Source organism: Oryx dammah, unplaced genomic scaffold (assembly GCF_014754425.2).
Source record: "Oryx dammah isolate SB20612 unplaced genomic scaffold, SCBI_Odam_1.1 HiC_scaffold_17, whole genome shotgun sequence".
Classification (NCBI taxonomy): domain Eukaryota; kingdom Metazoa; phylum Chordata; class Mammalia; order Artiodactyla; family Bovidae; genus Oryx; species Oryx dammah.
This window is the reverse complement of record NW_024070201.1, coordinates 72488153-72510015: the sequence shown is the minus strand read 5'-3', so window position 1 is coordinate 72510015 and position 21863 is coordinate 72488153. Positions and strand designations below refer to the sequence as shown.

Genomic DNA, 21863 nt, shown 5'->3' with positions numbered 1-21863 from the left:
GTGTGTGTGTGTGTGTGTGTGTGTGTGTGTGTGTGTGTGTGTGTGTGGTGTGAGGCTTTCAGATACCAGATCCACTGAAACCGAATGCATCTGTCAGAGAGAAGCTACCTGGGTGCTGTCAGCCACAGGAAGAGTCCGTTTAGGACAAACCAGCCCCCACCCCCTGCCACGGCACCAGTAGGGAGCACGTGTTGCTGTATCTGCTCAGCATCCCTTCCTCCTTCTTCTGAAAATAGCACCTGGGTTTCCCCTTTGGGGTACCAGCCCTCTCACACTTTCAGGCTGAATCCTTCCACTCACAACACACACCCACACACACCCACACCCACACCCACACACACACACACACACACCCCTCCAAACACAGACCACTCAACACTGACCTAGTCTGGTCAATGAGCACATTCTCTCCTTCAGTGATTGGTCAGAGGTGGTCATGTGACCCAAGACCAGCCAATAAGCTTCGACTCTGGGACTTTCCGTGTTCCCTGCAGCCGACCTTCACTTCTGACCCGTCACTGGTTCTTCTGACCGGGGCAGCAGCTCTAGCCTTCCCCTCAGACCCAAGGACCAGGCACAGGCCAGTAGCCTGTGGGGCTTACCCGTACCCCAGTGTTCCCAGCTGTCTGGCCCCACCTAGGGTTGTGTTTGGCTGATCTAGTGAGATCCCTCCAACCTGGGCTCTAGTTCACACCTGGAAAATAGAAGCTCTCCTTTCATTGGGTTTGCAATGAACAGGATGTCAGCCTGGAGCTGCTGGCCGCTGCCCTGTGCCACGTGGGGAGTGCTTACTAGGGAGTGAATCCCACAAGGAAGGAAGCAGAAGGCACAGACCTGGGCATCTCTTGAAACTTGGACACCAATAAACAGGCCCCAGATTGCCACGATATTGGAAAACAAAACAAACAAACAAAAATGAATGCGTTGCGTATCTTCTTGCTTTATCAGGTTTGAAATGAGCATTGGCTCCCAGATAATGCAGCCTCTGACCTCAGTTCAGGCTTTGCCTGGCTTCCCTGGTGGCTCAGACAGTAAAGAATCTGTCTGATAACGCAGGACACCCGGATTCAATCTCTGGGTTGGGAAGGTCCCCTGGAGAAGGAAATGACAACCCACTCCAGTATTCTTGTCTGGAGAGTTCCATGGACAGAGGAGCCTGGGCAGGCTCTAGTCCATGGCGTTGCAAGGAGTCGGACACGACTGAAAGACTAATACTTGGCTTATCACCCCACCCCACCCCACCACCCTGTGTCCGCTGCCCCACCTAGGGGTCTCGTTTGGCTGATCTAACGAGACCCCTCCAACCTGGACTCAGATCCATTCACTCCGCCCCCATCCCTCCTTGTTCTGTTCACTGAACTTCAGTTCTGCTGCAAGAAACAGACACCGCACAGTGAATGGGGGCCCTCCTGAGCTTGGGGTGGGAGGAGTCACCCTGTGGCTTTGGTCTATGCCTCAAAGAGACCCGCTGGGGGCAGAGGCAGTGGGGTACGAGTGGGCTCAGTTGGTGGGGACAGTTCCTAAATCTTTTACCTGCTGTATCATCTTGGGCAAGCTGCTCTCTCTCGCAGGATCCTCAACTTTAGGTGGGGGTCATGCACTACATACCTGACAGAAGGACAAGAATCTACAAACTGGCAGCACCAGTTGGCGGTGATGAGATGGCGCAAAAGCAGCTCTCACTCGTTGCTGGTGGGCATGCACCACTTTGGAAGATAGCTTGGCAGTTCCTTAAACAGCTAGATATACTCTTACCAAATAATTCAGCAAGCATGCGCCTACATAGCCACCCAGCTGATTGCAAAAACCTGCACATGAATGTTCATAGTAGCTTTATTCATTTTTTTTCCTCTAATTTTATTTTATTTTAGTAGCTTTATTCATAATCACCCCAAACTGGTGAATAACCAAAATTTCTTTCAACAGATGAATGGATAAACAAATTATGGTGCCTTCTGTGGAATATTATTTAGTGACAAAAATGAATGAGCCATCAAGTCATGAAAAGCCATGGAGGAATGCATATTGCAAAGTGAAAGAAGCCAGTCTGATAATGGTACCTACTATATGATTCCATCATATGATGTTCTGAAAATGGCACAAAGAAGGCAGTAAAAGGACCACTGGTTTCTGGGAGTGAGGAAGACGGCATGGAGGGTGAAAAAAGGGGGATCATATCATCTGGCCAGGCAGAGGGTCCCTCAGTACCCATTGCCCCTCCTTTCTTTTTATTTTTTTATTTTTAATTTTTACTTTATTTTGCTTTGCAATACTGTATTGGTTTTGCCATACATTGACATGAATCTGCCACGGGTGTACATGAGTTCCCAATCCTGAACCCCCTTCCTACCTCCCACCCCATATCATCTCTCTGGATCATCCCCGTGCACCAGCCCCAAGCATCCGGTATCCTGTATCGATCATAGACTGGCGATTCATTTCTTACATGATAGTATACATGTTTCAATGCCATTCTCCCAGATCATCCCACCCTCTCCCTCTCCCACAGAGTCCAAAAGTCCGTTCCCCCTCCTTTCTTTTTAATAGAATTATAACTGGACAGATAATCCCCCAGAATAAAGACTCTAACTCCCAGCCTCTCTTGCAGCTAATTGTCCCACAGGACTCCATTCCGGCCAATGGGACCTGAGAGGAAGTGATGCACGCACCCTCTTAAAGGAAGGGGCACCGTCTCCTTTCCCGATCTCTTCCTTCTTGCCGACCAGAATGGAGAGACTGTCACGGGCCCTCATGGGTCATGTAGACAAGCGATGGATACAACTATAGGACAAAAGGATCTCGGGTCCCTCATATTTTTGTGTCAAAGGATCCCTTTAGCTTAGAAATTTCCTTAGGGAAAAATCAACCTGTCTCTTGCTGAAGGAACTTTAGTTTGCATTTTTATCACATACAACCAAGTGATTATTCTTATAAATGCAAGGACCCTCAAGAATTGTCCTGAGGATTCTGCATAATATAGGTAAAACAGCTTCACTAACTCAATCATTCATTCAGCAAATAACAGCCAGTTTACTCTGCTGGCTTCCCTGATGGCTCAGGCGGTAAAGTGTCTGCCCACAGTGCAGCAGACCTGGGTTTGATCCCTGGGTTGAGAAGATCCCCTGGAGAAGGAAATGGCAACCCACTCCAGTACTCTTGCCTGGGAAATCCCATGGATGGAGGAGCCTGGTAGGCTACAGTCCATGGGGTCACAAAGAGTCGGACACGACTGAGCGACTTCACTTTCACTTTCTTACTCTGCTGGGATCTGGGGGTTCAACTAGGAACGAGATAGACAAACCCCTGTCCTCTGGAGTGCATATTCTATTGCAGGAGACAGACAAGGACTCAACATGAGGATGAGTTAATTACAGATTGTCACAAGTACAGTGATGAAAAGTTATGACCAACCTAGACAGCATATTCAAAAGCAGAGACATTACTTTGCCGACTAAGGTCCGTCTAGTCAAGGCTATGGTTTTTCCAGTGGTCATGTATGGATGTGAGAGTTGGACGGTGAAGAAGGCTGAGTGCTGAAGAATTGATGCTTTTCAACTGTGGTGTTGGAGAAGACTCTTGAGAGTCCTTTGGACTGCAAGGAGATCCAACCAGTCCATTCTGAAGGAGATCAGCCCTGGGATTTCTTTGGAAGGAATGATGCTAAAGCTGAAACTCCAGTACTTTGGCCACCTCATGCGAAGAGTTGACTCATTGGAAAAGACTCTGATAATGGGAGGGATTGGGGGCAGGAGGAGAAGGGGACGACAGAGGATGAGATGGCTGGATGGCATCACTGACTCGATGGACGTGAGTCTGAGTGAACTCCGGGAGTTGGTGATGGACAGGGAGGCCTGGCATCCTGCGATTCATGGGGTCGCAAAGAGTTGGACACAACTGAGCGACTGAACTGAACTGAATGCTTACTGTGTTCTAAGCTTACCACATGTCCTGTTCTAAGGGCTTTTCATATATTACTTCATTTTATCTTCACCAGAAACCCAAGAGAGGGGTGCTGTTGCTTTCTCATTTGACTGAGGAGGAAGCAGAGTCACAGAAAGGTTGAGAAACCTGCCCAAGGTCACACAGCTAGTAACTGGTGATTCAGGATCAGAACCCAACTCTGTTTGATTTTAAAGCCTTAACAACTGGGCTCTCCTGTTAACGAAGGGAATACAAGACACAGTGATAAAGAATGATTAGGGCGTCCTCCAATGGCTGCTGTTAGCAGCAACAAAACCAGCAAAAGCTGCTGAACACCATGAGCTCCCTTACCTGGGTAGCCAGTGTTGAGAAGTCTGGAAAAAGATTGTGCCCACGTTTTTAGGAGTTCAAATGCAAAGGGTTCACGTTGCTTTGATGACAGCGTCAGAAGTTCTGGTCCCTGCAAGCCCCGGCTGCCAAGGAGTTGCCCACCTATGAGAGACCAGCAGAACCAGTCATGACTGCTAGTGGGGGACCCCATCAGCTCACACTGCCCAAGGTCTGTTTGTTTAAAATGCACTCCAGGCCCTGAGGAGAGAGTGAGAAGGTGGGCTGGCAGGTGGAAGCCTGGGCCTGGGCCTCAGGACTGGGGAGTCACCCTCTAGGTCCCGGCTGAACTTGCCTGCAAACAATTCCAAGACACAAAGACATGCATACGCCTCTGTGTGTACATCCTGAATAGAAATATGCAAGCGTCACGCCCACTGTGTCTAGCACGGCGCCCTTTGCAGAGCGGGAGGCCTGATGAATGTCTCCCGGTTTGCTTTGATGTGAAACATCATTTTATATGTCTGAGTGAGTGGGAGGAAGCTGAGAGTTCACGCACATTGGTGGAGAGAGTTTTTTCCCTCGTGTGAAAATACACTCCTGGGATGCTCCATCCAGCCAGACCAATGGCCTCGTTTTACCAATGAGGAGACCCCCCCCCACCCAGAGAGGGGCAGCGACGTGCCCAAAGTCACAGAGCAAGTTGGTGGCAGAGTGAAGCCGAAACTGCAGGTTTCACCTAACCCATAGCTGGGTGCTCTCTCCTGGGCCATGCCCTCCTTGTGGTTGTCAGACGGGCACCCCTTGGAGCAGCGTGGGCTCTGCTCCCGGCCTGACAGATGAATGCTGCTCACAGGCCTGAACGGAGAGTGGTTCTCTGGCTGCATCCAAGCCTGGACAAGCTACGGGAGGTAGTGCTCACGGTGGCTGGGAGCTTGGGCTTGCAGGCAAATGGAGCTCCGTCACATGTCGGGACAGCCTCTCTCCAGGAGTGAGAGACCCTGGGGGAAGCAGGCGTCCTCTCAGAGGATCAGCCTCCTAGTGTGCAGATGAGAAAACAAGTAGCATCTCTTTTGAAGGATTGCGGGGAGTGGAAACGACTCCCCTAAGTCTGTGGGGCCACGACAGAGCGTCTGGCTCATAGCCATCACCCCAAAAAGCTAGGGAGGCGACCCAGAGCAGGGTCTGTAAGAGTCGGAGCATTGGACTTGGGAGGTGCCTTGCGCCCTTGGCAAGTCTTTAGACAAAAAAATCTCTCGATGTTGCCAGTGATTCATGTCCTCAGCTCCCACTGTCCATCCCTGTCTCCCTCTTCACAGGCCAGTGTGGGGCCCGAGCCCAGTGTACCTGCCTCTCCCCGCTGGCTGCAACTCCCCACCTACCCACGGGCTCCCCACACCCCAGCCCACATTGCACCAGCCAGCAAAATGCAAATGTCATTAGCACGCTGCAAGCTGGTGAGCTAATGTCACCAGACGGCACATGAGAACTGGGGCGGGCTGGAGGGTGGGGAGTGAATTCCCCAGGAGGGGTGGCGTTCTCAGCTTTTCCCAAAAAGGGTATGATGGAGAGCTAAATGAATGGCTGCAGGAAAGAGGTGACCGTGGAGACTGTTCTGGCAGCCTCTCTGCAGCTGTGGCTTTCTCCAGGTTCACCATGGCCGCCTGTGGCCCCTGCTTCAACCCCCATCTGGATGATGGATGTGTCTCAGCCTCTCTGGGCCTCCACCTCCTCCCCCAACTGATGAAGAAGCTCATAGGCGGGACACTCAACCTCCACCCTCTCATTTCCATCCCAGCCCACGCTCCCTAAAAACTGATGAGAGAAGAGACCACCCCCTCAATTAACATGGCAGTGCGGGGTCGGGGGGGGCGTCCTCTCTCCCAGGAGGAGGTGGCGGCATTGGACCCCTTGGATCCGCAGGCAGGAGTTCTGGGTTCCAGCCCCAACACGGAGCTAACTTGCCCTGAGCACTCAGGCACATCCTCCCCTTCGTGGGATTCTTAGCTTCTCTAGTTGTGAAAGGGGGTGTCAGACTCACCACCAGTCCCAACAATCTCTCCAAGTCAGCTCTAACCACCACCACCCACCCCACCTCAAGCAATTCACAGGCAGAGATGCCAATGTAAGTTTCCTTCTCTCTCTCTTTTTGTTTTGGCTGTGCTGCACACTTGCGGAATCTTAATTCCTTGACCAGGGATCAAACCCATGCCCTCTGCAGGGGAAGTTCAGAGTCTCAAACCCTGGAGCACCGTGGAAGCCCGAGGCTCCTCCTCCTCCAATGCCCTGATGATGCTGGCACTGATGACACCAGCAGGCACATTAAGGCTTCCTGGAGGTGAGGGCAGGTGTGTGTGTGTGTGTGTGGATATGAGGGCAGAGCTCTGTGGGCAGGGGTGCCTGGGTGAGCAAAGGCATGGGGAGACCCAGCAGGGGGGAAGGACTTGGAGCCAAAGCTGCCCGTGGGGTGGTTGGAAAACGAGATGGAAGAGTCCTGTGGTCAGTGCTTTCCACACATGTTCCCGTTTAATCCTAACATTGCTAGCTTTCCCAACTTATTGATGAGAAACTGAGGCTCAGAGAGGTTAAATAATGGGCAGAGTCACAGCACCAATTGCATTTGAACTTCAGAGCTGATTTAAGAGCAGAAGCTCTTGACTGCTGTGGAAAGCTGCTGTCTAGACTGTTTAAAATAGAAGGACCACTAGAGAAATTCAGAGCCGTTGTGTCATATAACACATGCAAGGAGTGGGGGAGTTGTGTGTGTGAATGTGTGGATGTTGTAAATGTGGGTGGGTCACTGCTGAATGAAGTTGCTGCCCGAAGCCGGGGTCCAGAAATGCTGAATGGAGAGGACATGGCCAAGTGGCCAACGGGGCTAGGGAGTGGGCAGGCAGAGGGCCCGGGCTACCCTACGGTGGCCCCCGAAACCTTGCTCTGCTGGCTATGAGTTGGGCCTGTGCTCACAGGTCCCGCCATGCGGCCTGGCCCGCACCACTTACCCCAGATCCCACGCTCCCCTGACTGCTGCCCAGGAGGATGCCATGTCCTGCCCTTGGCCTCTTTCTTGCTCACTCTCCTCCATGGCCCCTGGGGTTGCCTGCCCCAGCTGGGGACAGAGCCTGCAGACAGAGCCTGGTAGACACCTGGGGCTGCTGCCAGCGAGCGGGGAAGCCAGCAGGTGAGTGGCACCGTGCACCCACTGGGGACCAGCAGGCCTGGACTCTAGCCACCAGCCACTGGCTGTGTGATCGCGGCTGCAGCCCGCCTCTCTGACCTCAGGGACCCCCTCCTGAACTGCTAAGATGACCGCCTAAGGGAAAAGCTTGCAAACCATAACGTTCCGAGCCCACAGAGAGGGCTGTGGTGGCCCAGGCAACCCAGGAAGTAGTAGAGAGTTCCCGAGGGAGCAATGACTGGGAATCCAGCCAAGGCCTTTATGTTAAGCCCCCCTGCCCCTCTCCTGGGCCTCAGTCTCCCCATCCATAAAGCAGAGGGTCTTCAGGCTCGGATACGGAGTAGTGCTCAGCCCCTCCGTGTCTACTGTTCTTCACCATGATTTGCTGTTAAGGTCACGGCGGGATTTCACTTGTCGGAAACCAGAGGGCTCTTCATGCAGCAGTAAGCTGAGTAATTGCGGCCCGAGATGGGGAAGTTTCGACGGGTGGAGAGAGGTTTCATGGTTGCACGTTTAAGTCACTAACCAAGAAGGAATGACTCTGAGCAGACAGAAGGAAGCATGCAGGAACAGAGGGAAGCAGAGCTGCTGGAAGCTGATAGAACTGGGACAAACTCTCACCAAGTTTGCACTGGGCTGGCCCTGAATGAGAAGACACAAGGCGTTCTATTTCCTGGAGACCTCAAGGGACAGGAGCACTAATGGTGAGCATTAATGGAGCACCTGCTGTGTACTAGGTCTCTGGGGGTGCCAGGTGAGGTACCCATGAGCGAATCATGGTGAAGAACTCTGCCTTAAAAAGAGCTCCTGTTACAGGGAAGAGTGACCATGCCCAGGTCTCCATACTTCAAAGTGGCTTCAGGGGGCTCATCACTTTGCTTTCAGTTCAGAAGAAGGAGGGGCCCCTTCCTGCTTGGGCCCCAGGGACGCCTTCCTGGAGGAGGAGGCAGATTTGAATGCATGGAGATTGAGGGCACGGTGGGCAAAGGGACCCGGGTGAACAAAGGCAGGGAGGTGCTCAAGTGTGCAGTGGGTATTCAGGACTAGCGGTAAGGCTGTCCATAGGAGTACAATGAGAAATGAGACAGGAAGGGTCTGGATGATTTAGGTCCTTGAATGCAGGACCAAGGACGATGAACTCTATTCAAAGGCAGTGGGGAGCCACTGAAGGTCATGGAACAGGAACATGCTTTAGGAGATTGAAACTAGCAAGGAGACCAGGCAAGTGGACACAGACAAGGAGAGGATGGGAGGAGGAAGGGCAGGGCCTGATGGTGGGGATGGAGGTGGACGAAGGGTTGATGGAGGGGAGGGGAAGGTGCGGGGGGTACTGAAACTGGCGGGTTGTGGGGAGGCGACACAGGTGTGTGCAGGGAGATGATGGTTGGATTAGGACATGTTGGGTTTGCCTCCCAGCTCTGGCGCTGTCCTCACGCATTCTCTCAGGCAAGTCAGTTTACCTCTCTGGGCCTCAGGTGCCTTCCCTCTAAATTGAAAAAAAATAGAGAGATGTGGAATTCAACCAGATAATCTATGAGAGGTATTCTGAACAAAGTAAGTGACTGTTGTAGGCTTGCTTTCTAAAAGGTAAGCATTTATTGCTTTTATTAATTAGTGGTGACCGTCCCCTATTACAAATGAAGACACTGCAGTTCAAGGTCAAAGGAGTGGCTGGAATTGGCAGTGTTGGGCCTCCAATCACAGGAGAAGCAAATTATGAGCAAATAAATGTGGGATGACTCAGAGAAGAGTCTTGATTTTAAAATATTGCTGAAGAAAGGGGCTGTTTTATGACTTTTGTGCCATGTGCTTATTAAACCCAAGCTATAAATGTGAACTAATAAGTAAAATGAGTTAAGTTAATGAAAAAAATCAACCTTCAGGACGGATCCATATTACCTAATGGCAGTCCATAAACATAAACATAAAATTTTTAAATACAAGAATGAATTGCAATGCCCAGCAGCTCAAGGAATCTGCAGTTTCTCTGCCTTAAAAATAAAAGCTATTGATTTTAGCTTGGGTTCTCATTGCTCATGAGTGAGCCTTTGAGAAGTCATAAAGGAAGGAATTATTTCCAACTGTTTACCCACCAAGGATCATGTGTATTGAATTTAAATTGTCTCTGATTCCTAATTAGTACAAACCAAATTAGAATCCGAGTACAGCAGATCTGGAAAGGCCCCTGGAGACATGTAAGCTCAGTGTTCTTTGTGTTATAGGCCTGGAACCAGAGGGACAGAGAAGAACTAGTTGCCCAAGATCACATAGCAGGTCGGGGTAGGAGGACCCAGGCTAGAACCCCGGGCTCTGGGCACCTGGGTCAGCACCCCTCTCTGGTCTATGCATCGTCTGGGATCAGATTATTAAATCCAGGGTGTGCAAGGCTGTTACCTGGGCCTTAGTCCTGGTGATCCTGTAATAAGAACTTTCTCCTAGCTCTGGGGAAAAGTAATCTGCTCAAGAAAGGACCCTCAAAGCCCAGCTCATCCAATACTGAGAGCAAAGGGTGTTCTAAGACTCTCTAGCACATTGCTATGTATGGAACCCTTGAGTCCCTATGCCCACCCTGCTAGCCAGGCAGCTCAGCCACGAAAGAGACACACGGGGGGCCTGGGGTTCTGTTCTGAGAGTGGCTGCAGGTTGGCACAGCCCAGGCCCAGGTCAGTTCCTCCCCGTGTTCCAGTGAGCAGGGGTACAAAAGCCTATTGTATGGTGAGGAGGGGAGGGGTCGCTTAACTCTGCCAGGCTCTCCCTCCCTTTCTCTCTCTCTCACACACACACACCCACAGGGACGAAGGAGCTTTGCATGTAGCCCAGGCACGCATGCGTGCACGCATGTATGTTAAGCTTCAGCCCACACTCGATTATGAAGCAGATGTTTAATTACTACCTGAGTGTTATTAATCAACACGATTAATACACAACCCATACCACATAATTACTTTGCAATTACATCGAAACGAAATATTTTATTGCCGAGGGTTTGATAATTAGCCGGCCTCGCCAAAGGACAGGTATGACGGGCAGCGATTTTTCTTCTCTCCTTCCTTTTCCTTCCTCCCCTGCCCTCTCATTAATATTCTGGGCCAATGTCCCCACCAGGCAGAGCGAGGAGCCCAGGCAGGCTACTGGCCTCCTCCCTGTAGTGCTGTTTCTGCACTGATACTGGTTTTAGCGTGATCCTCATTCGTCCTGTGGAGAAGGAAATGACAACCCACTCCAATACTCTTGCCTAGAGAATCCCGTGGGCAGAGGAGCCTGGCGGGCTGCTGTACATGGGGTCACACAGAGTCAGACACGACCGAGGCGACTTAGCAGCAGCAGCAGCAGCATTCGTCCTGGTCCTCTCTGCTCAGCTCTCCAGCTTGGAAATCCACGTCTTTTGCAGAAACGAAGCTGGCCTCCCACTGGCCTGTGGATTGAGAGGCAGCGGCCGGCAGGGGTTACCTGGGGGTGCTCTGCAGGCAGCTGCCTAGAGCCGAGTCTCAACTCTACCAGTTACTCACTGTGACACCTCTGTCGGGTCAACCATGCCTCAGTTTCCCCAGGTGCAAGATGGAAACGGAACAGTCATTACTTCAGAGGTGTCTTGTATTGCATATGATAGAAAACATAAAGCATTTAGTACAGAGCCTGGCACAGAGTCACACTCCAGTAATATCTATTATAACTACTGCTGTTATTATTTGGGCTTCCCTGCTGGCTCAGATGGTAAACAATCCACTTGCAATGCAGGAGACAAGGGTTCAAGCCCTGGGTCGGGAAGATCCCCTGGAGAAGGGACTGGCTAACCATTCCAGTATTCTTGCCTGGAGAATTCCATGGACAGAGGAACCTGGCGGGCTATAATCCATGGGGTCACAAAGAGTCGGACACGATTGAACTACTAACACATAGCTAATATTTACCCAGAAATGGCCTCTCCAGGATTCCTCCCAATCAGAGAGTCTCCCAAACATTCAGGTTTTTGGATTTCACTCTCAATCCTTCACTTAGAGCTCGGTCCTGTCTTAGGAAACATCTTCCCACCTTGCCCTTTCCTTCTACCGGCCACCTCCATGGGCCCCACTTCCCAAATCCAAGCCTTTATCCTTTCTCTCCTGGTCCACAGCCATTAACCTCCACGCCATCTCCCTGCTGCCCTCCCCCTGTTCCATCCTCCGCTGGGCAGAGAGACAGGTCCTCAGGGAGCAGAGCTTGGACCATGCCACTCTCCTGCTCAACAACCGTCTGTAACTCACTATTGCCTAAGCCACCTGCCCTCGCTGGATCGTCACCAATGCTCCAAATCCCATCATTGCTTGGTTGCATGAGCACCTAAGCTTTTGAGGATGAATGAAGGACTGAATGTCTTGCAAGATTTGACAGGCATTCACACCCACCAAGCTGGGATGCCCCAGAACGTTTTATGAGCTTGCATATCTCCATGGACTTAGGTTTATCTTGGAATTTGGGGTTTATTCCTCACTAGTTATTTCCCCTCCCCTCTCCTCCCACAAAAGTCTTCAAACAAGTTGCATTTAAGAAGGATTCAGGACTTCTCGGGAGACCCAGCGGTTAAGACTCTGGGCTTCCACCGCAGAGGGCACGGGTTCAATCCCTGGTTGGGAAACTAAGATCCTGCATACCACGCAGTGTGGAAAAAGGAAAAACAAGCAAACAAAAATCCTGAAACAAGTAAAAACAACCACATCCACAAAGAAAAAATAAAAATCCATATTTTCAGACACAGAAACCACAGGTCCAGCTGAGCAAACAGGCGATATCAGGAACCTCCGATGCAGGGGCCAGTGTGTGGTCTGCTTGAGAGGTGAGTGCAAGGGATATGGTGGCAAACCCAGCACAGATGGCACAAGAGAGAGCCAAGGGGCGGTGGCGGCGTGCTTGCGTGTGTGCAGCAGCAGGCACACCTTGCTTTGCACAGACAGGGCCAACGGAGCTGCTTCTCACGCGACTTAACTCCTTCAGTTACAAAAATATCAAGACCTGTGAGTCATTCACTTACCTGAAGTGAGAAGTAAGGTCGCTCAGTCGTGTCCGACTCTCTGCGACCCCGTGGAGGGTGTAGGCTACCAGGCTCCTCCGTCCCTGGGATTCTCCAGGCAAGAACACTGGAGTGGGTTGCCATTTCCTTCTCCAGGGGATCTTCCTGACCCAGGGATTGAACCTAGGTCTCCCACATTGTAGGCAGACACTTTACCGTCTGAGCCACCAGGGAGGCTAGAGTTCATTTACTTGGTAAACATAAAACTCTGGGCTCCGGAGTCAGCCCACTGGTGGAATTCCGTCTCCACCTCTGGCTAGCTATGTGACTTTGGGAAAATCCCTGAACTTCTCTAAGTTATTAGCCTCAGTTGTTCAGTTGCAGAGTTGTGTCCAACTCTTTGCGACCCCATGGGTTGCAGCACTCCAGGCTTCCCTGTCCTTTATTATCTCCCAGAGTTTGCTCAAACTCTGTCCATTGAGTCAGTGACACCATCCAACCATCTCATTCTCTGTTGTCCCCTTCTCTTCCTGCCCCCAATCTTTCCCAGCATCAGAGTCTTTTCCAAAAAGTTGGCTCATCACATCAGGTGGCCAAATTATTGGAGCTTCAGCATCAGTCCTTCCGATGAATATTCAGAATTGATTTCCTTTAGGATTGACTGGTTTGATCTCCTTGCTGTCCAAAGGTTAGCCTCAGTTATTAGCTGCAAAGTGAGGCTAATAATAGCTCCTACCAATAGCATTCTTGTGAGAAGGTCATGCATACTCTGATCACATTGTTTGGCATATGGGACGAGCCAGACAGTGTTAGCTATTAGTAAGAATAATGGGGCTTCCCTGGTAGCTCAGATGGTAAAGAATCTGCCTGCAATGCAGGAGACCCGAGTTCGATCCCTGGATTGGGAAGATCCCCTGGAGAAGGAAATGGCAATCCACTCCAGTATTCTTGACTGGAAAATTCCATGGACAGAGGAGCCTGATGGGCTACAGTAGTCCATGGGATCACAAGAGTCAGACACGACTTAGTGATTAAACCACAGTAAGAATAGTAAACCCTGAGAACATATAGAAACTCAGTGTCTAAAGCAGAACACGGCATGTAGTTCTAGACCTATGGGTGGAGAAGTTCCTGCAGAATCATTACAACAGAAAGCAGGAAAGTGATATTTCATCCATTTATTCATTCAGCAAATGCTCCCGGAGTGCCGACTGTATAAATCTCCGTGTTAGGTGCTGCGGGAGGGCAGAGGTCACGTGGCAGATGTAGTTTACAGGGAGCTGGGGGAGGGCAGAAGCTGGAAAGTGCTTCAAACCTTCATTTTAAGATTACTCACTGCTGTACCTCCAAAGGCTCAAATTGCTGGCCATCCCCAGGTCCTGGATGGGACGGATGGCAACACGGATGATGGTGTGGGAGATAGCTCCTAGATGAGCGGGCTCTGGTCCAAGGAGAAGGTGAAAAGGAGGAAGGGCAGAGGGCACAGCCCAGGCAGTGGCTCAGGGGCCTTCCCTTGCATGACAGGTGGACGGAGCAGCCAGCAGGCTGTGCTCTGGTGGAGACGTGAAAGGGGAGAGGAGAGGGAGCCGGTGGTCACGGCTGCGGCGGCAAAGCCTGGGCTAGCAGGGAGCCAAAGGGAATTCACGGCGGGGCTGATGGGGGCCATTTCAGGTCCAGGGTTTTCCTTCTTTGTCTGAAGTTCAAGCCTTGTTCTTTGGAGCTCTGAAGCCTCCATCCCAGGAAGCTGATGGGAACACTTCCAGGGCACGTCAGATCGAATATTTCTCTTGCCTGGAATTTACATAAAGCTCCCCACTAAGCCACAGGGCAAGGCCACAGGGCCAATGCCCTGGCCACCAGCCTCCACGGATGCAGTACTAACCCAGATGACACACAGGGAGCCTGGCCCTCCAGGCAGATGTAGGGAGGGGCGTGCAAAGCCAGGGTGCAGTTGTCCTCGCTTAGAGCCAGCCGGGCTCGCTGCTATATACACTCGCTCAGCTATATACAATGAAGGTGGCGGAGCACGGAGGTTTCCTTCCTCGCCCCATGGGTCTCCTGGGCCCCCTCCCTCCCCCGACCCATTCTGGCTCTTCACTCACACATACACTTACAGACATGCACACACGCACACATGTAAGTGCACGCACACACACAAGCACACGCACGTGCCAACACCCAAGGCAAACTCCGGCGTTGGATTAAAGTAATAAGGTCAAAAACATCAAGAATGCTGACCACAAGGCAGAAACCTTTGCTCTAGTCTCAGCTCTGGGACAGCCTTGCTGTGCGCCCTGGGCTTCTGTTTTCTCCTCTACAAAATGAGACGTGTGCTAAGTCACTTCAGTCGTGTCCGTCTCTTTTCGACCTCATGGACTGTGGTCCGCCAGGCTCCTCCGTCCGTGGGATTCTCAAGGCACGAATACTGGAGTGGGTTGCCATTTCCTCCTCCAAGGGAGCTTCCCAACCCAGGAACTGAATCAGTGTCTCCAAGTTTCCTGCACTGGCAGGTAGGCTCTTAACCACTAGCACAAGGATCTTCAATGCTCAAGTGAATGGAAGGGGGCCAAGTCCCCGCAGATGGGCAAAAGTGAGATGAGGAAGAATCTGAAGAGCCTGAGTCCCTGGGGTGACATGCCCTGTATCTGGGAGAAAGCCAGCCAGGTGCTGACAGATTCAACAATCTGGGGCTCTTACAGCTTCACTGGGGGTGGGGGCTGAGGCGAAATTCAAAGGCTGAGCCCATGGTTCATTATGAGATTGGAAACCTTATGGGAACCCCTCTAAGCCTCAGTTTCCTCACCTGTAAAATGGGTTCAATGACATTTCTCATTCGTAAAGTTAAACAAGAAGACACAAGGAGATTGCCCAGCACGGTGTCTGGGCCCACTAAGCCTCAGTAAGTGGGAGCTTTTGTTAGTATTACAGTTACAGCTCCAGCCACATCACATCTGGGGGAAACCCCAGCTGTAGCTCCCTCGCTGCTCTGAGCTGCCCTCAAGCCAGCAGGGACTCTGGGAAGTGGCCAGTCCTCACAGGACGGAGCACAGCCCTCCCAAACCCCTGCTAGCCCACTCTGAAGGGGTGCTTGTCTTACAATACCTTGGCCACATGCAAACACGGCTCTGGACTTAACATCAGTTTCCTGGACAAACAGTGCCCACTTCTCAGAGCTCTGGAGAAAGGAACCCACCATTAGGGCTTCTAACCGCCCCTGAAACGTGTCCTTTTTACTCTTGAGGGGAATGTCTCCAAGTATTGTTAAATACCAAGGAGACTACCTCAATCATCTGGGGACAAACATCTCTGGGGAAATCCCAGCCTTGGTTGACCCCGATGCTGAAAGCTCCAGCTGTGTTTCTCATTCCTGGAGGAAGGGAGCTAAGAACAATGGCCTTCCCCACTCCTGGCCCTGGGGACAGGGGTTACTAGAGATCACTAGTCCACCTCCAGTCTGGAGGAGGGAAGGAGCTCCCGCAGGCGGGGCCAGGCAGGAGAGACTGGTCCTGGGACGGCCTCCACGCAGATGGTGAGAGCAGGAAGCCTGACGCCACCCACTCAAGAGGTGCCCGGGGGCTACAATGGAGCCGCTGTCCATGTGGCATCTGATGTGTCCTCCTGTGGACCCTATAGGGTATTGTGCTCAGATGCTCAGTTGTGTCTGACTCTGCGACCCCATGGACTGAAGCCCGCCAGGCTCCTTTGTCCATGGGATTTTCCAGGCAAGAATACAGGAGTGGGTTGCCATTTCCTCCTCCAGGGGATCTTCCTGACCCAGGAATCAAACCTGTATCTCTTGCAACTGCTACTTTGGCAGGTGAATTCTTTACCACTAACACCGCCTGGGAAGCCCATGGAGGGGTCTCTAAATGGAGACCCAGAGACGGGGGTGATTCCAGTAAGTGGTAGAAAAGGGCTTCACACCTAAGTCTGCCAGGCACCACAGTCGGTGTTTTCTAATTCCAGAGGAAGGGATTGTAGGTGTGGGCGTCCTTCCCTGGAGGGCGTGGGAGGGCGTGCATACTCAGTTGCTTCAGTCGTGTCCAGCTCTTTGCAACCCCATGGACTGTAGCCTGCCAGGCTCCTCTGTCCATGGGATTCTCCAGGAAAGAACACTGGAGTGGGTTTCATTGCTCTTCTCCAGGGGATCTTCTCGACACAGAGATCAAACCTGGATCTCCTGCATTGCATGCAGATTCTTTACATCTGAGCCACTGGGGAAGCCCCCTCGAGGACGCACCCCTCCCTTGACTGCAGCCATGATGGATGCAAAAGTCTCCAAGTGCCACTTCTCTGGGGGCACTGCTGGCTCTGGCTGTTTGGGTCCACATCACTCAGTGATGCCTGGGAAGCTACAGCCCTGTCCCCATCCCCAGGCACAGCCCATTGCCCCCGACAGAGCATGCTGGCCACAAACTCAATGTCATTCACACCCTGGAGCTCCCCTGGGGTCCAGCTGAGGCTAGAGAGCTCTTGAACCCCGTCCCTGCTTAGCTTCTTCTCTGCCTTGTCCTGCTCTTCTCCTTGGTCCTGAGTATCCTCCCGCAATCATTCACTTGCACAACCGTCCCTGTTCACGTTCTGCTTTTAGACAACCCAACCTAAGTCACAAGGAAGACAGACACAGCTCCTACCCTCTTGGGAGTCTGCACCCAGCGGGAGTCAAACTCGAGACTCAGACTGACGGTAACACGGGCCGTTCAACCACGACCACCGCTCCCCTACCGAATTGGGCATCAGGCGCTTCAGACATGCCGGGTGACCCCATTCCCTTCTGACATCACTGAACACCAATAACAGCCCAGCCAAGAAGTTTCCTTAGCTCCTACTGGATAGACGGCGCTGAGGCTCAGAGAGGTTATCATTTGCCCAGGGTCACTGGCAACTCCTACGTGGCTGCACTTGGATTTGACCTCAGTTCTGCCTGATTGCTGGACCCCAGGGCTTGCCTCCCACTCACAGAGGGGACCTGAATACATCTGAGATGGAGAGCAGGGATTCCCAGTGGTTAGGGTCATCCCTGGGGCATGACCCAGGGATGCATGAATAGCTGGCTATTCCCCTCTGCCACCTCCGGCTCAAGGACGGCAGGCAGTGGGAGGCAACTCGCCAGCGGAGAGGGAGTGTGGGTCCCCAGTGACTGCTTCCCTGGTGCCATCCTGGGCCCTTCCCACATCACAAGCGTGGGGGTCTCTTCCTCTCAAATGATTCCCATCCATCAGGCTCCTCTCCACCCCTCCCCCAATTCTTGTTATGTCACAGATCTTGCAGCTCGGCCAGGCAGATAACAGGCAGAGAATGGGAATTTTTACCTGTTAATTCGTTTTCTGAGCCCCTGCTGCTGGCCAAGCCTGAACAGCTCCATGTCAGGCTCTGAAAGAAGTGGACAGGGGAGGGGGCAGGAGGCAAATGGGGGAAAATTACCCCTGCAGGCAGTGGCGGCTCCCCCGCCCCCAGGCCCCAGGCATGAATCTGACAGCCAGGCCCCTGAGTGAGGGCGGTGCAGTGAGGCCAGGGCAGGCTAGCCTCTTTGGATACAAGAGCAGGACGGGGTTCTGGTTCCCAGAGCACCAGCCACCTACTCACTCTGCCCCATCTTGGAGAGGAAAGGGCAGAATGCCTCAATCAGCCCACCGCCTGGGGATGCAGCTGAGCCCAGCCCCTCATCCTTCCCACCCAAACCCTTCAGCCCTCTGCAACAGGAGCTCTCCCAATGCACCCTGAGCCCTGGCTACCCTGGGCATTGGGCTTCATTTAATCCTCAAAAACCGTGTTCCATCGACCTTGTATGGGAAAGTATCATTATCATCCCCATTCTACAGATGCAGAAACTGAGGTTGAAAATGATACAGTATCCCCAACAAGTTCAACATAAAATCACCATGTGTGTGCATGCAAGCTCCGTCGCTCAGTTGTGTCCGACTCTTTAAGACTCCATGGACTTGGGCCTGCCAGGCTCCTCTGTCCATGGAATTCTCCAGGCAAGAATACTGGAGTGGGTTGCCATCCCCTCCTCCAGGGGATCTTCCCAACCCAGGGACTGAACCTTCATCTCTTGCATTGGCAAGAGGATTCTTTACCATTGTGCCACCTTATGACCCAGCAATTCCACTGCTGGGCCGGTGCCCCAGAGAACTGAAGACAGGACTAAACAGATACTTGGACCCAAATGCTGACGGCGGCACTGTTCACAGTAGTCAAAAGGTGGAAACACCCCAAATGTTCACCAGTATTTACATGGATAAACATAGGAATGTAATAGATCCTTTCAATGGAATATTATTCTCTCAGAAAAAGGAAGTGCCAGTACATTCAACAGTATGGACAGACCCCCAAAACATTATGCTAAGTGAAAGAAGTCAGGTACAAAAGGCCATGTGTTGTATGGTTCCATTTATATAAAATTTCTAGAATAGGTCAGTCTGTATACAGAGAAAGCAAATTAATGGTTGCCAGAGGCTGCAGGGAGGCACCCTTGATGTGTCTGGGGTTTTCTTTTGGGTGAAGGAAAGGTTCTGGAACTAGATAAAAGCAGTTATTGCATAACACTGTGGACTAAATGCCGCTGGGTTGTTACTTTAAAATGGTTAATTTTGTGTCATGTGGATTTCACCTCAATTTTCTTTAATGAAGTGAAGTTGTAATTATTATTATTATTTTTGGCTGTGCTGTGTGGCTTGCAGGATCTTAATTCCCCAACCAGAGATTAAACCTGGGCACCTGCAGTGAAAGGGCTGAGTCCTAATCACAGGACTGCCAGGGAATTCTCTCACCTCAAATTTTTTTAAAAGCTGAGAGAGACTGACAAGGGGGAAGGTGATACAATTCACTGAAGATCAAAGAACAGGTGCGTGGGGAGCCAAGGGTCCCTCTTGGGTCTTGCAGACTGCAGAGCATGCCCTTGGCCACCATCCTCAGCTGCCTGACCTTGCTCTCCCATCTCTGGCCTTTGCCTCTGTTGTTGCCTCAGCCAGCACGGCCCCCTTGTCCCATTTCTGCCCTCAAAATCCTACCCATTCTTCAAGGGCCTTGATTAAAAGTCACCACCTCCATGAAGCCTTCCTGATTTCTCTCCTTGGAGGCCCTGGCCCTGTGCCCTGTCTGGGTCAGCCTTGCCTCCTACATCCTGCAGGGTTTGCAGTGCACAGGCCTCTCCCTGGCTCCGCCATAGCCTGAGGGGGTCATCACACTCACAGGTCCTGGTGAGGGTTAAAGGACATGAATGCCCACGGTGTTCTCTGGGCTTGGCAGGCAGAGAGCGCTCAATCAATGGTGCTTGTTAACAGGGCCGGGTTCACTGCGAAAGGACTTGAACCTGCTGGCTCATCTCTGCTTCCCTGGCACAGGCCCTGCTCCCAGCGGAACTCCTCAAACAATTGTGGAATGCAAGGGGAGAGACAGAAAACTCCCAGACAAGCAGGCACTTCCCTACCTGTCCTCCCGCTGGGCAGGAAGCCTGTCTTGGTTCACAGTTTATAATAAATGCAAGTCCATTTCCTCCCGGCCGCGCTGGCCCAGCACGCACACACCCGGAGTCGGCTGTTTCTGCTGAATGCCTGGGGCTCCTGGGACCAGCCAGGCCCCGACTGAGTCCTGATGTGTTGTTTCCCGAGGTATCTCCAGCCCCAGCTTCTGCAGATCAGGACAAATCAGTTCTGGCCTCTGAACGTGAGCTCGCTAATGACTGCTGCCCTGCTTACTTCACTGGCTTAACTAATGAATATGCAATAAGACATTCATCATGGAAGCACTTTCTAAACTAAACGAATTATATACACTTAAGGTATTGGCATTAAGAATAATCCCAAACACCAGGCTGTGCCAACCTTTTCAAGATGCTTTTGGAAGCTCTTTTGAATCTGCAATGGAATGTGAATTAGTTAAAGATGCCAAGAAATTCACTTCAAATAAAACAGGGCTGCCAAATTAGAAAGTCCTCACTCCAGGAAAGGCAAAGAGATTTGCACTTCCTTGATCTTTCTCTCCACTTGGCTGTTGATGGCAAGACAGGCTAAGCATGGGGATGGGGGGTGGGAGGTAGAGGGGACGACTACGTCTCCAATTGACACTCAAAAGAGAAAGAGACAGCCTGGGACCAGAGAAGTTCAGCCCAGACACTTGCCAACTCTGAGAAGGTGGGCCAGTTCCTTAAATCCCTTATTGTCAGGTGGTGTGGGGGCCTGGAGAGATGGGGTGATGATATTCACCTCCCTGAGTGGTGATAAGCATCAGCAAAGGTGAGACAGACGTGCAGAGCCCCTGGATGCGCACAACAGAAGCTCTCCATAGTATTTATTCCCTTCCTTTTCAAACTATCCCCAGACACCATTTAGAGAGTAAGGGAAAAAAAGCCGCAGACTGAAAGCTGTGTTTATTATACATATGTATGGCAGAGGCCTTGTATCCAGAACATGTAAAGAATGCCTACAAATCAATAAGGAAAAATCCAGTGAAATTGGGTGAAAGACTTGAAAAGATCCACCCTAAAGAAGATATCCACAGAGCTGATAAGTATATGAAAAGGTGCTCAGCATCATTGCTCACTGGGGAAATGCAAGTAAAAATCAGAGTGTCTCACTGTGGTACTGAGATACTGACCCATGAGATACTGACCCACTGGTTGACTAAAATTGAACAGAGGGATGACAGCAAGCATGAGTGAAGAGATAGAGAGACTAGAACATTCACACACAGGTGGCAGGACCTTCACATGGCAGAACCACCCTCTTGGGTACTGTCTACTGAAGTCAAACCCATGGCAATTCAGCATTTCCACTCCCAGTTACACACCCAAGAGAAAAGCCTGCACGTGCCCACAAAATGACCTGGATCACAAAATATTTGTTGCAGTTCTATTTATAAGCATCCCAAATGGGACACAACTTGATGCCCCCACAGAAAAATAGAAGAATCAGTTGTAATACATATATAATTTATATATGTGCTGCACTAATTTGCTCATATGTATGGTGGTGGTGGCTTAGTCGCTCAGTCGTGTCCAACTCTTTGTGACCCCATGGACTGTAGCCCACCAGGCTCCTCTGTTCATGGGATTTCCCAGGCAAGAACGCTGGAGAGGGTTGCCATTTCCTTCTCCAGAGGACCTTCCCAACCCAGGGATCGAACCCTCATCTCCCACATTGCAGGCAGATTCTTTTACTGACGAGCCACCAAGGAAACATATGTGTGTGTGTGTGTGTGTGTCTCTGTGTGTGTGTGTGTCTCTGTGTGTGTGTCTGTGTGTGTGTGTCTGTGTGTGTGTGTGTTTGTGTATGTGTGTCTTTCTGTGTCTGTGTGTGTCTGTGTCTGTGTGTGTGTCTGTGTGTGTGTCTCTGTGTGTGTGTCTCTGTGTGTGTTTCTGTGTTTGTGTGTCTCTGTGTGTGTGTCTCTGTGTCTGTGTATGTGTGTGTGTGTCTTTCTGTGTGTGTGTCTCTGTGTGTGTGTCTCTGT

The 21863-nt window shown here is 51.4% G+C and overlaps 1 protein-coding gene across 5 annotated transcripts in view; it reads right to left on the bottom strand.

The window, feature by feature from the left end:
• The window catches only part of TSPAN18 (tetraspanin 18), a 204526-nt gene that overhangs the window by 64404 nt on the left and 118259 nt on the right, over window positions 1–21863 (bottom strand). The window contains exon 3 of one of the 5 annotated variants that reach the window (XM_040259065.1): window positions 4273–4413. The exons of the other annotated variants lie outside the window; for them this stretch is intronic. The gene's annotated coding sequence lies outside the window, so the exon portion shown is untranslated. The remainder of the gene's footprint in view (window positions 1–4272; window positions 4414–21863) is intronic. 5 annotated transcript variants of the gene reach the window in all.